This window comes from Glycine max, chromosome 1 (assembly GCF_000004515.6).
Source record: "Glycine max cultivar Williams 82 chromosome 1, Glycine_max_v4.0, whole genome shotgun sequence".
In the NCBI taxonomy this organism is placed as follows: Eukaryota; Viridiplantae; Streptophyta; class Magnoliopsida; order Fabales; family Fabaceae; genus Glycine; species Glycine max.
In genome coordinates, this window is record NC_016088.4 from 41,032,843 (window position 1) to 41,047,104 (window position 14,262).

The 14,262-nt window shown below is 33.2% G+C and overlaps 1 pseudogene; it reads left to right on the plus strand.

Moving 5' to 3' along the window:
• Positions 1-2,525: 2,525 nt before the first annotated feature.
• On the plus strand, positions 2,526-7,002 carry LOC102661200 (oxysterol-binding protein-related protein 4C-like; annotated as a pseudogene).
• Positions 7,003-14,262: the final 7,260 nt, after the last annotated feature.

Sequence of the window (14,262 nt, forward strand, 5' to 3'; positions counted from 1 at the left end):
GAGAGAATGTAACTGTTGACACCTTTAATGTCTATGAATTTTTCCTTCATTATGTAGGTAATCAATTGCATGAAGAAAATAAAATAGTTCATTGAAAGAGTTTATTTATCATTTAATCTTTTTTGGATATTATTCAAATGATTTAAAAATTTAGAAATTCAGTTGAATTTGAATGACTAAATTTAAAATTTCAATGCGTTGCTATGCAGTAACGAATATACATTAACATAACAAATTTTTTTTTCTATCGTGTAGAATTTAAAACTAAACACTTCAAGAATAATGACCTATGCCTATGGACAAAAACCATCACTAGATGTCAAAAATGTGTAGGTAAACGTTTTAAAGACTTTGTCCTACGGACATTTTGGCTGTCAACTTTGAGGAGGCGTACAGTGACGGATTATAATCTGTCAGTATAGGTTTTACCTACGGATTTACTTTCACCTACAATTACATTTGATTGTCACTATATATGATTCCTATAATTCACAATATGTATAGGTAAAAGTCATTAACTTATATCTACAACCTCTAACTGTAGGTAAAAACATTAACTTGTACCTTCAACTTCCAACTGTAGGTAAAAGTCATTAACTTATGCCTACCATTAATATAGTTTTAAACAACTCTTACATGATCCCACCTTTAAATGATCTTTAAATGAAAAAAAAAATATTTTTTAATCTTAAGCAATGTTATTTATAGAAATAACCAAGCTTAATTTTAAGTAACCAACATGATACCTAAATCTCCTCTAATGAAATAAAATAAAAAACTAAACAATGATGTCTTGAAATAAACAATTTCTTAAGCAACTAGCTGAAAATGCTTTTAATGCATTAAAATAAACTAATCCAATACACTCATCTATTATAAACTAATCAAATACAAGCCTAGCTTATTTCAATCTTTCGATCAAATGAATCTTTAACAAGCTTCACTAATTTGACCATCCACAATCATAGTTAATCCTGTCATTCCATTATTCTTTCTTCCAATTTAAAAACCTTCCTCTAAAGGTGCCGGAGCAGAATTTTTAACTTTTTCGTGAATATTTCTTATAGCAGACGCAAGAAAAGCTAGTGCAATTGCCCATCCAACCCTCCAACTTGATGATACAAGACAGAGCAACAGTGAGTTAAAGGCATTCTTTATAGAAATGATGAGAAAGCTAAAAAACTTCCAGTGTAGTTTGGTTCATACAACTTTGACCTGTTACTTGTGATGCTAAATGATTTCGACAAAGAAGATGTTATAACAGTCTACTCTTGCATTCCAGTAAATGAGGCCAGGGATATATGTTTTACGTTGTCATACGTTATATGCTCACATACCTACATTAAAAAAAGGCAAAATATTACACTACCTAAATACAACACAAATATTCTAGTCTTGCAAAATTGAAATTCCAAGTAATTTTTCTTGTTGCTAGGAAAATTCATGCAGAGAAGTACAATAATCCCAATTAAAAAGCAGAAAAACAGTGATAACTTTTTGTAAAGGAAAAGTTAATTAGTGGAAAAAAATAAAAAAGAAAAAATGTCATGAGATAGTTAGTTGTCATAAGATAAAAGTCATACCTATCACAAGTGAATAAATTATAAGAAGTTTGACATGAGAAGGGTAACAATTTGCAAACAAGAAACAACAACAATTTGCAAGAATAATAAAGGTCAATGCCATTGCTTTAGGCACATTAATCACCATTACCTGAGCAGAAGTTTACTCATTCTGCTCTAGAGCCTTCTGCTTATTCCTTCTCAATCATACTTGCAACAACATCCACTTTACGCTGGAGAAGGAAGAAAAGATAATCACTTACTGAAGATATTTAACAACTTCAAAATTTAGGAATTCTACAATACTTAACCTGGATAGTGTATACAGCATTGGGATTATTTAATGACTAGAAAAAATAGGTTTGATTGACAAAGCAAGTTGCATAACCAAAATAATAGATTGTGATTATAAATCTATGCAATCCAACAATAGTGAAACAAAATGATATGATCATCACTGTTACCTAGTAGCAATCTACAGCTTTTTCAAGGTTTTCACGATCTTTATATATAACTCCGAGATTGTTACAGGCTTCCGCACAATGTGGATAGAAGTGAAAGGCAAATTCATAGAATACAATGGCCTAAACAGTATATTGAATGACAACCAATATAATTAGTACAGACTAATATGCACGTGTGATTATCATAATAAAATACATGCAAAGTGTGGGTAAAATATAGGCATGCTTATCCTAGACATACCATATCAAACTTAAGCATCTCACCATATGCAACCCCAAGATTATACATGGCATCAGCGTAATGTCAGTTGTAATGCAAAGCTTTCTTATACAAAGTCACACCTTGGTTGATGTCCCCCTCCAATTTAACTTATGAACCAAAATAATTATCTCTTTAAGATAGAAATAAAATGATCCAAAGATGTCATAGTATCTCATTAAGGATGGGAAACAAGGAGAACAACAAAACAGAGCATCAATAGGTGTAGTTAAAAGGGCAATGCAGTGCACAAGTGACAAGACTCCCACCACTATTAGGTTTAGAAGGGTCAATGTATACAAGTGAAGAGGTTGTTTCAGTGATCAAGTCACAAGGAAGCAACTTATTGTCATGCCAAGCGAATATAGGAACATTAATTGGCAAGCAGTAACTTATTGGTCTCAACTCTCAAGCCATAACTTCAAAATTTACCAAAATTGATTCTCAATTCCAAAGGATCAAGGAAACTATTTGAATTTCCTCAAAAGCCCCTTTAAAATCAAGCATCAGTCTATTGGGTTCGTTAGGTTGAAGACTTCAATTTTCTTTTCTTTATTTGTTATAACTTATAAGTCAGAACTCAACAAATTTACTAAGCAACCTCAACAATGGAAAGACACCACTAGATAGACGTATATTAGTTTTTGCATGGAGCATTTCTACCATACGTCCTCTAAGGTTTGGAGTTGCTCCCTACAATCCCACTATTGGTGAAACTCACCATGTTTCCAAAGGAAACCTTAATGTCTTACTGGAATAGGTACTAAGTAACTAGGTTTTTTTATACCATTCTCACTTCGACCTCAAAATTCATAATTAAATACTTTATCAAGTCATGGCTTTGTGTTGTGGCACTACCAACTTTTTTCTGGTTTTTCAAAGATAATTATTTTTTCAAATATGATTGTAATTATTGTATTATAGGATTTGCATGCATGCATTGTTTGCAGGTTTCACACCACCCTCCAGTATCTGCCCTTCATGCCACTAATGACAAGGAAAACATAGAAATGACATGGTGCCACTCTCCGATTTCAAAGTTCAATGGTAAAATTCTTCAGCACATATATATGGTCTATTATAAAATAAAATTCAATTTATCTTTTATCTGATAGGTTATTTTTTTATATTGGGAAATATTAGTCGTTAATGTTGTTAGTTTTTTCTTTTATCTGATAGTACTACATGTCTAGATAGATTGTATCAATTGACACCATGTGTCAAACATCTTCCCATTCTTGTTTTTGCCTCAGTTGATGATTTGGAACATGGATATTGATCTAATGTTGTGTTACTTAAAACTTTGAATTGTAGTTAAAGAATTTACTTATGCATAACAAAACCAAATATACAGGTACTTTAGTAGAAACTGAGGTGCATGGCAAACGACAGTTGAAGCTCCAAAATCATGGAGAGACTTATGAAATGAGTTCTCCTAATCTGGTTATCAGAATTCTTCCAATCCTTGGGATTGATTGGGTTGGCAATGTCAGCATCTGGGCTGAGAAACAGGCCTTGTGGCAGAATTAAACTACATAGGCCAATCTTTCTTTGGATTCAGGGCAGGTCAAAGACTTATTAAAGGGAAAATCTTTGACTCATTGTCTATGAAGATTCTATACAAAATTGGAGGCCACTAGGATAGGTATCTCTCTTTGAAGTTTTAGTAATTACTTATTTGTCATCTGAAAGCATAATTTTGGCTTTTTATATTATTTTTTTTTCATTTTAAAAAGCAGTGCTTGTCAATTTTTTACTTTCATGATGTGAACTTAATCCTACAAAACTTTGAAGTACTGTAACAGTGAGGAATACTACTAATACAAAAGCAAGAGTGATATATGATGCAAAAGAACTTCTTTCTGGATTTTAAGCTCCTGTTGTCCAAGATCCAGAGGTAAATAATAACCATATATGCCCCTCTATTTTTCCACAAAGTATGGTTTTTCTTTTTGTCTTCCTTTATGAGATCAAGTATCACAACGGAATTGTGTAACACTCTTTCCATAGCTATGACCTTCATTAACAAAGCTTATTTTAAAGCAATATCGTTTTGTCAAATTCTCTTGCTGAAATTGTGAATGCATGTGAATGTCATCTAAGTTTGTTTGGATAAACTTCTCTATAATCACTTATAGAAGAAGAAAATAAGAAAGGAAAATGAAACAAGTTTCTTTATAAGCTAAAATTAGTTTATGCATAAACTAATTTTAACTTTTGGAAAAAGTTATTTCATTTTATTCTTCTTATTTTCTTCTCTCATAAGTACTTATATAAAAAGTTTATTCAAACAAGCCCTTGGTCCCCATAGCACCAAATATGGAATAGAAGAAAAGGTATAAATCATGCCTAGGTTCATCTCCATTACCATTTGGATATCACAGTCTGTCACAAAGTTCTAAACTCAAACACCTTGCATGCATAATATAACTATGATGGCCAAACCAATAAATAATTCAACACTTAAACTAAAATTAAAGCATATGCCATAACCAGCCCAAAGAGCACTTTTTTTTAAACATATATGTTTACCATGTTGTAGTTTAGGACTTTAGGTTGGGGACTTACATCAAACAGGTATTATACACATCAACATCACATTACATAAACTCAATAATTTCCACTAATCATTCAATGTTACTAAAAGTATATATAGACAGTAAAGAGTAGAGTACTAACCAGTGAGATTCAAGTGATGAAAGAGTCATGGTTGTAAGAATTAGATGAAAACGAGCAAACACAAAGAAGAGGCTCAACTTTGGATCATTTTTCAATCACAGTTATAATTATTATCTAAGTTAGTAATTCAACTTATCCAACCTCTGATTCTGCACCGAAACTAAACACAGAGCCTTATTTTGAGATACCAAATTTCTCTCAATCGAAGCACCTTCACCACCACTACTATCACGACCTTCCTCACCGTCCAATCCTTTGTCGAGGAACTTGACACGACACGAGCCAGCTCTTAGCATCACGACTCAATGTGACACCACTGGCGACTACACTTCTGATCGTAGCCACAACAATGCACTCTGCCAGAGTGCTTCTACATTAGGAACAGTGCTACTTCTTCCACCGCCTAAAGTCACAATGCAACACCAACTACGCATTTGTGTTTATGTCCGATCAACGGAAATGAGAGAGCGTTGAAGAGAGAATAAGGATCGGGGTGAGAGAAAGAGAGAGTTGAAGTGAGTCACTGATCGAGTGAGTAATGATTGAAGCGAGAATGCAATTCGAGGTGAGAGAAAGTGAGAATTGAAGCGAGTCATTGGAAAGTGGAGAGTGGAGAGTGAAGACCAGTAGAGATTGAGTAATGAATGTTTGATTAAAAACTTAATTAGTGATTAGTTAAATTGCTGTATTTTTTTTCTGAATGAGTTATTATTGTAATGCTAATTTTATGATAATATTATTGGAAATTTCTTTCATATATATAATTTTGGCCAACAATTACTTATGGGTCATTAATATCTTTAATTAAATAATAAAACACTAGCAATTTTTTTATATCCAAATAATAATTACAATTAAAAATAAATTTTGGTGTAGTGGTAGCTAAAAGTCTTTTAGGTTTTACCTACACCAAAGTAACCGTAAGTACTTGTCTTTTGAAGTTTTACCTATGGTACAACAGTGATAGGCACAGTTTTTCGAGAATTTTAGCTACACTAAGTATCAATAGGTAAAAGTCTTTATGAATTTTATATATTTATTAGGTATTACAAGATTTGTCCTACACTTAAAGTCCATAGGTAAAAATATTTTTTAATTTTACCTACATAAATTTATGCCCGTAGGTAAAAGTGTCTATATCACTACTAGAAATGTGTGTTTTTACGACAGCCCTTCTACGATGGTTCTTTTGGAACCACCTTAGAAAATGAGCCGGTGGCATTTTTGTAATTATCTTACTAGAAAAAGCCTTTTACGACGCACATTCTAAGACGGTTATTGAAAACCGCCTTAGACTGTGTGTTGGTCATAAAAATGATGACGGGTTTTATTAAAAAAACTGTCGTTATCTCAATTGAATTTAAAAGCCCTATGAGTGGTCCATATGCAGTCAGCAAAACTAGCCTCCATCAACAAGTTTGTCTTTGTTCCCTCTTGAGCTTGATCTCTCGAACTTCCGCGGCCGCCCTCCGTCAACAAGTTTGCCTTCCCTCGGTGAAGAGCTCCCTCGTGTGTGAAGCCCTCCGTCGAAGCGCTTAGTTCCCCTCAATGAAGCCCTCCCTCGTGCATCATCTCTCTCTCACTCGTGCCATCGTCTCTCTCATTGGGCAGAAACCCTAAACCCCAATCCCACGAAGGATCAGAAGCAGAGGCTCTGCATCTAGTCCCTAACCAACCCCTTCTTCTTGGGCTCCAACTACAACCAGCTTGAACCAATCCAAACCCCACTTTCTCCTTGGTTTTTCCAGAGATAGCATACGCATTGAACTATGTGCCTGATAGTGCACTTTCATTGAGTGATAGAGTGGAAAGTAGTAGTAACCAGAAAGTGAAGGTGCTTAGTGTTCTTGATACCTTGCCTCCTATTGCGGCAATTAGGAGTTCTGTTATGATGGAGAGGCATGGGGTTAGGCCTGAGCATGGTAGTGTGGAACATGGAGGAGGGTTGTCTCGTGGGAAATTCAGAGTTGAGGGGAATGGGAAATTGTCGCAGAAGGCAGTGGCACGTATTTTGTTGGGTGTTGGGTTTCCTTGGTGACTGTAGCATGGATTTCCTTGGTGATTATGGTCACATTTTTCTACCCTTCCTCTCTTGCTCTCACTCAGGATGCTTAGAACCATGAACCCTTTTTTTCTTTTTCTATTTCAACTTCTCTTTTATGTTGTGTTGAGTTTTTTCTACTTTTTTTGTTTATTTGGGGGGAATATTTGCATTCTGGGTAGTTTTCAAATTTTCACCTTTCACTTCCCATTTTGGGATTTTGTTTCTCTATCCAAATTTTTGTGAAATGCCTTTTCATATGAGAAATAGAGTTTGAAGTTGTAAACTTTAACTTTTTAGGCGATTTTCATTCTCTATCCCATTTTGGCAATAGTTTGATGAGTCTCCTTGTGCATGGACTGGTATCTCTTGTCACCCTGGTGATGAACAAAGAGTTCGCTCAATATATGCAGACAACACATGCTCTTCATTCTATTACTTGTTTTTTTTTCCTACTTTCTCAGCTGAGTGTGGCACTTTGTGTGTGTTTTGTTCTTCATAAATCCGCCATACATGCAACTTAGAGGGATTATATATCCCAGCAATGGTAAACTCAGTAGACTACAGAGATTGTAAGTAGAAAACATGTTCCTCCTAGTATTGGTAAAGATGCATCTATGACTTATGCGGTTTCTATTCCATTCAATGGCTTGCAATGGATCAGGGCATTTCATCATAACAGCTTGCATGGAACCATTCCTAATGAACTTACCAATTGTACTGAGCTAAGAGCACTGTAAGTGAAATGTTTCACTCCTAATGAACTATTTAGTAATTCTCTAAATAGTTCACTACTTTTATGTCATGCTGGTGGTGACTTGTCTCATTTGACTGTGTATTGAAAGGTACTTGAGGGGTAATTATTTCCAAGGAGGCATACCATCAAATATTGGAAATCTTTCATATTTAAATATACTGTAATTCCCAATCCCTTGTTTTTGTTACTATTACTTTATGATGCTTTAAACTTGTTTCTGGCTTTTGTTTCTCGATTGCATTTTAATTATTCTTTGGGAATCTAATACATGGATTTATCAAGCAACTTATTAGTGAAAAAATGTGTGCATCTTCATCTGTCAACAAGATTTTTCCATTGGCATAAGCCTAACTCAAATTTGACATATTTCTTTTATATCTAGTTACTGAGTTATCAAAAAAAAAAATTCTTGATTGCTTTGAAGAGAATCTCATTCATGACCTCCTATTTTGATGTTTACATATTTCATTAGAAAAATTTGTTCAATGCAGGGATTGGTGGAGTTGTAATTGAATAATCCATTATCTTATTCTGAAGTTTTATCATCCTTGCTTTTCCATTTTACCTATAACATTGAATGTGGAGGTTTTGCTCAGCATGGATGACACGGTGGTGCTGACTACTAGAGGAGATGATGGTGGTTTGTGCAACGAAAATTATCTTGAATTGTTTATGCGTGATGGATGCTTACCCAAGACGGAGTACGAGGAGGGCATTGTGAAATTTTTTTTTTCTCTTTAATTTTTAATATATAGGATTGCAAATCCAGTCACATTTGCAATTGCGGCAGAATGTGTTCATATCTCAGAATGCCCTGTCCTTGTTATATCTGGTGCTAAGGACGTGTGGCATCAAGTCAAGCATCTACTTTCAAATTTCATACAGTATCTTGGTGAAAGATTTGTGTTAAATGTTATATTTTCCTTCATTTGTAATTTTGTCTATTTTTGGTGTGGTCACTGTAAAAGCAAGCTTCATGATGATGAATCAAGTATGATTCAAGTAGTTTTGATGATGACAAAAAGCCCAAAAGAATGATGTCAAGATTGAGTCAACAAGTTCAAGATCAAGATTAAAGAAAAGACATCAAGAAGAATCAAGATTCAAGAGAAGATGAATTAAGATTCAAGAGAAGAAACCAAGAAGCAACAAGTCAAGACTTCACAAGGGAAGTATTGAAAAAGATTTTTCAAAAACCAAACATAGCACATTTTTCAAAAAGATTTTTCACAAGAGAGTATTTACTCTCTGGTAATCGATTACAAGTTTCATGTAATCGATTACCAGTGATAGAATTTGATTTCAAAAAGCTTTTAACTGAATTTGCAACTTCCAAATGATTTTTAAATGGTGTAATCGATTACAATATATTGGTAATCGATTACCAGTGTATCTAAATGTTGAAATTCAAATTCAATTGTGAGGAGTCACTTCTTTTCATAAAATGCTTTGTGTAATCGATTACATGGTTATGGTAATCGATTACCAGTGACAAGTTCTGAATAAAAAGTCGAGAGATGTAACTCTTCCAATGGTTTTCTCAAGATTTTCTCAAGGTTATAACTCTTCTAATGGTTTTCTTGACTAGACATGAAGAGTCTATAAAAGCAAGACCTTGACTTGCATTTCAATAACTTTTACAACTTTTGAACTTCTTTGAACAACTTTTGAGATATCTTGAAACCTTTGCTTCTCATCTTTCTTCTTCTTCCTTTTCCAAAAAGCTTTCTAAGTTTTCTGTTTTCCAAATCTTGTTCTTCTGCAGAAAACAAAAGTGTGCTATATCTTTTCATTCTCTTCTCTCTTTGCCAAAAAGAATTCAACAAGGACTAATTGCCTGAATTCTTTTTGTGTCTCTCTTCTCCCTTTTCCAAAAGAACAAAGGACTAACCACCTGAATTCTTTTGTGTCTCCCTTCTCCCTTTTCAAAGAATTCAAAAGGACACAGTCTGAGAATTGTTTTGATTCTTCCCTTCCCCTTAAACAAAAGATTTCAAAGGACTAACCGCCTGAGATATCTTTTGTTTCCCCTTACAAAGATTCAAAGGACTAGCCGCCTGAGAATTCTTTGTCTTAACACATTGGAGGGTACATCCTTTGTGGTACAAGTAGAGGGTAGATCTACTTAGGTTGTTGTAACTGAGAACAAGAGAGGGTACATCTCTTATGGATCAATTCAAGTGAAAGGTACATCCACTTGGTTGTTCAAAGAGAACAAGAGAGGGTACATCCCTTATGGATCTTTGCTTGTAAAGGATTTTACAAGGTTGAAAGAAATCTCAAGAACCGGTGGTTGATTGGGGACTGGATGTAGGCACGGGTTGTTGCCGAACCAGTATAAAATTCTTGTGTTTGTCTTCTTCTTCCCTACACTCTTTAATTTCCGTTGTGCACTTTAATTATCACTTTTACTTTTGGTTAAGGTTCTATTTTTGTTCTTTACTTTCTTAACATTATAGTAAAAGCCTAATTGAATCTAGTAACATTAAGAAGGATAATTTTTAATTAGTCAAGGTACATTAATAATTAATTCAACCCCCTCTTCTTAATTATTCCGAGGCCACTTGATCCAACAAGTGGTATCAGAGCAGGTATCTTGTAGAAAGTTTAACCACTTCAAGATTCATGGCCTCTTTAAATTCTTTGTTTTTCAAAAATAATTTCAGGAATAGGTCATTCCAAGATCATGATGAAGACCAAGTCAACTTGTGTCTCATGACAAAACCTCATGAAAACAACAAAGAAGAATCTGTAAGGAAGAAGTGGTACATCGACAGTGGATGTTCCAAGCATATGACGGGAGATGTATCCAAATTTACAACCATTTCCCCCAAGAAAAGTGGACATGTTAGATATGGCGACAACAACAAAGGCAAAATCATTGGAGTCAGTAAAATAGGTACGAGTTCCTCTACTCCTATTGAAAATGTGTTACTTGTAGAAGGTTTAAAGCATAGCCTATTAAGTGTTAGTCAATTATGTGATAGAGGATATAAAGTATCTTTTGATTCTGAAAATTGTATTATCAAGCATGAGCATGACAAAGATATTGAGCATATAGGCTTTAGAGAAAATAATGTTTACATGATTGATTTAAAACAAAAATCTGAAAATGATAGATGCTTTCTAAGTAAAGATAATGATCCTTGGTTATGGCATAAGAGAATTGCTCACATTAACATGGATCATCTAAATAGATTAATCTCAAAAGACCTATTTGTTGGTTTACCAATATTAAAGTTTGAAAACGATAAATTATGTGATGTATGCCAAAAAGGTAAACAAACAAAAGCATCTTTTAAATCTAAAAATATTGTCTCTACCACTCAACCATTACAATTATTGCATATGGATCTGTTTGGACCCTCTAGGGTCATGAGTTTTGGTGGTAGTTACTATGCTTTAGTAATTGTTGATGATTATTCTAGATATACTTGGACTTTATTTCTTACTCATAAAAATGATGCATTTCATGCATTTAGAAGACTTGCCAAAGTCATCCAAAAAAAGAAAAATCTCAAAATTATCTCCATTAGAAGTGATCATGGAGGTGAATTTGAAAATAATGATTTTGAAATGTTTTGTGATGAACATGGCATAGAACACAACTTTTCTGCACCTAGGACACCCCCACAAAACGAAGTAGTAGAAAGGAAAAATAGATCTTTAGAAGAAATTGCTAGAACCCTTTTAAATGACACACCACTTCCAAAATATTTTTGGGCAGAAGCAGTCAACACCGCATCTTATATTACGAATAGAGCTTTAATAAGACCCATTCTTAAGAAAACCCCATATGAACTTTTTAACAATAGAAAACCAAACATTGCTCATTTACATGTTTTTGGATGTAAATATTTTGTTCTAAACAATGGTAAAGAAAGCCTAGGAAAATTTGATGCTAAGGCAGATGAGGGCATCTTCCTTGAATATTCCCTACATAGCAAAGCCTTTAGGATATACAACAAAAGAACCGTGACAATTGAGGAATCAATACATGTTTCTTTTGATGAAACTAATATTACCTCTTCGAGAGAGGAGTTTCTTGATGATATTACAGATTCTTTGGAAGATATGCACAATCAAGAAAGAGATCTAAAAAGGAAGAGAAATGAAGAAAACAAGGATGCTCAAGATAACATAATCCAAGAAAATGATGATCTTCCCAAAGAATGGAGAACCTCCAGAAATCATCCTCTTGACAATATCATCGGAGATATCTCAAAAGGGGTAACCACTAGACTTTCTCTTAAAGACTTATGCAATAATATGGCTTTTGTTTCGTTAATAGAACCTAAAAACCTTAAGGAAGCCATTATAGATGATCATTGGATAGTAGCTATGCAAGAGGAATTAAATCAATTTGAAAGAAATGATGTATGGGAATTAGTAAAGAAACCTTCAAACTATCCAATCATAGGAACTAAGTGGGTATTCAAAAACAAATTGGATGAAAATGGTATAGTAATTAGAAATAAAGCTAGACTGGTGGCAAAAGGATATAACCAAGAAGAAGGTATAGACTATGAAGAAACCTTTGCACCTGTAGCCAGATTAGAAGCCATTATGATGCTTTTAGCCTATGCATCTATCATGAACTTTAAATTATATCAAATGGATGTCAAGAGTGCTTTCTTAAATGGTCTAATTCAAGAGGAGGTATATGTAGAACAACCTCCTAGGTTTGAAGACTCACAAAAATTAGACCATGTTTATAGATTAAAGAAAGCACTCTATGGATTAAAGCAACCACCTAGGGCTTGGTATGAAAGATTAAGTAAATTCCTATTAGAAAAGAATTTCACTCGAAACAAAAAGATCATGTCATACTTTTAATGGAAAAAAAATTTCATACGAAAGTGAAATGAATAAAATTACTAATATTAAATAACTCAGTGTAACTAATATAAAAAATGTGTTTTCAATTTACGTTTTTCAGCAAATTGTAAACAATAAAATGCATTATCTGGAAACCATAATGATTAAATTACAACTTTAAACTGTCAAAATAAAGTAACATAAAAATTTCTCCATCAATCAAAATGGGGTCATCATCACTCTATTTTTCTCAAAACATGGTAACTCTTTTTCACCTCCTCAGTTGTAGCTTCACCACCATCCTGTCAAAACAGAAATACTGAATGATATAAGAAACAATTTAAGACTATCACAAAAACTGCAAGAAAAATAGAAATTTAATAAAGAAAATTATAACTGATAAAATCCAAATATACTCAATTTTGTTTATGAATTGATAGCAAAAAAAAATGACTCAGTATCATAAAAATATATCAACTTCGTGAAAATGTCTTTGATCAGATGGGTACAATAAAAATGACTTCAAGAAGACATTTTTATGATATCTACTTCCAGGTCCATATATTTTATTTATGGCATTCAAACGTTTTTTGATGGAAAGTATCAAATCAAAATACAAATTTAGATGATAATAATAATAATAATAATAATAATTAAACAAAAAAAGCACTGGGTAGCGTTACCCACACATCCTTACCCCATAGCTGCAGTTCTGCAAATTGCTCACAGCATCTACACAAAAAAAAAAGGAAATATATAATAGATATTAGCATTCTGAAGGGAAAGTATCAACTTTGATGACAATGGTTTAAAAAAATACCACAAAAATCAGATACCATAAAAATGGAGATACCATAAAAATATAGCAACTCTGCCTTGAAAATGTCTTTAGTATCACCATTATCACTTTAGTAGCAAAAATAAATCAGCAATAACTCTTGCAGCAAAAATGGTAGAAGATAACTTAATAAAAAAAAGGGGGAAAATATAAAAATAACACCTTTATTCTTCAACACATTCAGCACCGTCGTTAGCCTGTCCCAAAAATCAAACAATACAAAATCATACCACAAAAAATTAGACAAAAAGAAACGGGCAAAAAATAGATAAAAATGGAACTTTTATTCATCAACACCGCCATGTGAATCATATTGTTGCAAAAAATCAGCAACAACTCTTGTAGCAAAAAAGGTAGAAAATCATTTTTTTAAAAAAAATGAAAAAGAATAGAAGAGAAAAAAAAAAAGAAATCAACAACAACTCTTGTAGCAAAAATGACAGAAGATAATTTTTTAAAAAAAGAAAATCAGGAAAAAATGACACCTTTATTCTTCAACACCTTCAGCACTATCGTTAGCCTGTCTCAAAAATCAAACCACAAAATCATAACTCTTGTAGCAAAAATGGCATAAGATAATTTTTTTACAAAAAGGAAATTAGGAAAAAAGGGGAAAAAATAACACCTTTATTCTTCAACACCTTCAGCACTGTCCCAAAAATCAAACCACAAAATCATACCACAAAAAATTAGACAAAAAAAACGGGAAAAAAATAGATAAAAAGGGAACATTTATTCTTTAACACTGCTCTGTGAATCATATTGAAAAAAATAAACGAAAAAGAGTATAACAAAAACAAAAAGAAATCAACAACAACTCTTGTAGCAAAAATGACAGAAGACA